This window comes from Montipora capricornis, chromosome 10, assembly GCF_036669925.1.
Source record: "Montipora capricornis isolate CH-2021 chromosome 10, ASM3666992v2, whole genome shotgun sequence".
NCBI lineage: Eukaryota > Metazoa > Cnidaria > Anthozoa > Scleractinia > Acroporidae > Montipora > Montipora capricornis.
The window spans coordinates 52217828-52220327 of record NC_090892.1 but is presented as its reverse complement, the minus strand read 5'-3'; positions in this window follow the sequence as shown (position 1 = coordinate 52220327).

Here is a 2500-nt window from a genome sequence, read left to right as displayed (position 1 = left end):
CTCACCCCAGCTTTTAGCCAGGTTTGACCCTGGTCTACCTGATGCAAGGGATGTTTGTTTAAAAACAAGACTTTTTTGTTCTAGCAGACTTTAAAAAAAAAATTTTCATACTCAACACTACTGAGATTGTAATGCGGTAATCAATAACATTTTTGTCATCAACTAAAAAGTAGTAAAAGTAATTTTAGTATGGCTCCAAATGATTGCAAAATAATCATTACACAAACAAAGTTTTCAAAGAGTTGCTTTATTTATGGTGTAGTGAGTATGAGTTTTTTTGCTTGAACTCTACTATGAGGTTCCATGTTGACTAATGCACTGTTTGAATCAATTCATTACAATTTTTGATGTAAGAAATATTGTTAGAGTGTTATAATTTATACATCAATTGAATCAACATAATAATATTCAAGATTAAAATCTAGCACAGGCGCCCCAAGTTCAGTGTGATCATGGCTGACAAAAATATAAAAATGTGTATAGGAATCCTAATAAAAACTCAAGAAGATATTTATATGAAAAAATTGTCAATTAAAAAGCCTAACCTTATTTCCAACGTAGTTGGATGACACAATGGAGTGAATGGCATGTCTGGACCCAACGGAATGAAGAAATCTGTGGTTGACAAAACTACAGTCTGCCATCATGATAAAGCTCAGTTTGTTATCAACAGTCGAAGCTGTGGCTACTTTTGTGTGAAAGTGTACGTTCACAAAACTGTTTTTCTGCAATATTACCACCTGAAGTCGCTCACAGAACTACTACTGCATTAATGGTGGGTTGAGATGAAAGTTCAATTTTTGTCAATTGATTGTGATGTGATTTATCAAGGAATATTTATCTCAAATTGGTGGCATGTGAGAATTTAGTTTCTAGTGTTGGGATTTTATTATAACCATTAACCATCACGAAATTAAGAAATTTCTTAAATCGTATCGGATGTGGAAAATAACCACACAAGAAGGAAATTACCCATGTTGGCAATAAGGTTAGGCTGTTTGATTGAGAACTTTGTCATACATGTATAATTATCTTCTTGAACTTTTTTAGGGATTCCCATACAAATCCTTACATTTTTGTTGGCCATGCTCACACTTTATTTTATTTTATTAACTTTGCCAGTCAAGCTGGCAGAGCACAACAACAGCTTGCGCCAATTACTGTGGCCCCTTTTTTTACCCTCCCAACTATGATACACAACAGAAGACACACCACAACACCGGGAACTACATGCCCTACTCTTATCGACAAGTGTATGGGTTCTTTTACGTCCCATATGATTATTAACATTGAAGGGTTGTGAGACAGGACCTCCAGCTTATCGTCCTTATCCGAGAAGACTTGAAAGTCTAACCATTTGCAGATGTAGTTACAAAGGCAGCACTTTCTCCTCAGTTATTTAAAGACCTTGAGTGTTGGTCCAGCTGGAATTAAACTCACGACCTCCTGCATGACATGCTCAACCAACTGAGCCACCGGTGCACAGTGGCACCTATGAATGTAGCAAAAAACATTTTACAGTAGTACCAATATGAATTTACTTAAAAATAATGTATAAGAATATAATTTACAAATTACTGAAAAGTACCACTACATATTTAAATTAGTTTTCACTTTAAGGAGGTTCGAAACAATTTTTAGCTGTGCACCTGCACATAATATGCAAACATCATAAGTAAGAAACAAGCATGTGCTGAATGAATCAAATTTGTACCAAAACTAATGTGTGCAACAGACCAGAAGTAAAAATACCAACTTGAAATAAAACTAATAGAAAAAATTTGTCTTTATCTTGAAATTTTGCTGTGTGATCTATCTTGTACGTATTATTCACAATGACACTTAAAATACAAAAATTTGAGGGAGAGTTATGTAGTATAATTTTCTGTGAACCATAAAACACCCTCTTTTATGTATGTTAAATTATAGTAGATAACGTTTTGTCATACTCTCTAAGAAGTCTAAAAGTTTACAGTTAGGGTTAGGTTACCAACTTAGTTTTTCAGATAATTTTCAAAAACAAAAATATAGAGGGCCTTTTTGCGGACCTGGCATGTTGCTATAGTGACTGGTATGATATCATAAGTATGCTTAAAGTATTACCCAATAATAGAATTGTAGAGATATTTATAGTTTGCCTACAATATGAAACATCTTTTTTTGGATCTTTCATGATTTCATAAACACTATAGCTGCTGCAGTGGAAAACCCTTTCGAACCTCCTTAATACCAATAGACCTTTTCAGCTTGTACATTTTATTTTCCCAATACAAATCATGTGATAATACTCAGGAAACTTGGTCCTTTGTTTTGTTTATTAAAAAAAGTGCATGCAGGCATATTCATGCTTGCATGCCCTCATTCTAATGAACAAAACAAAAGACCAAACCTCCTGAGTATTATCACATGATCTGTATTGGGAAAACAAAATGTACAAGCCGAAAAGGTCTATTAGAAATACCTTTGATGCTTTATATTTATGAAGAAATTTTTAAAACCT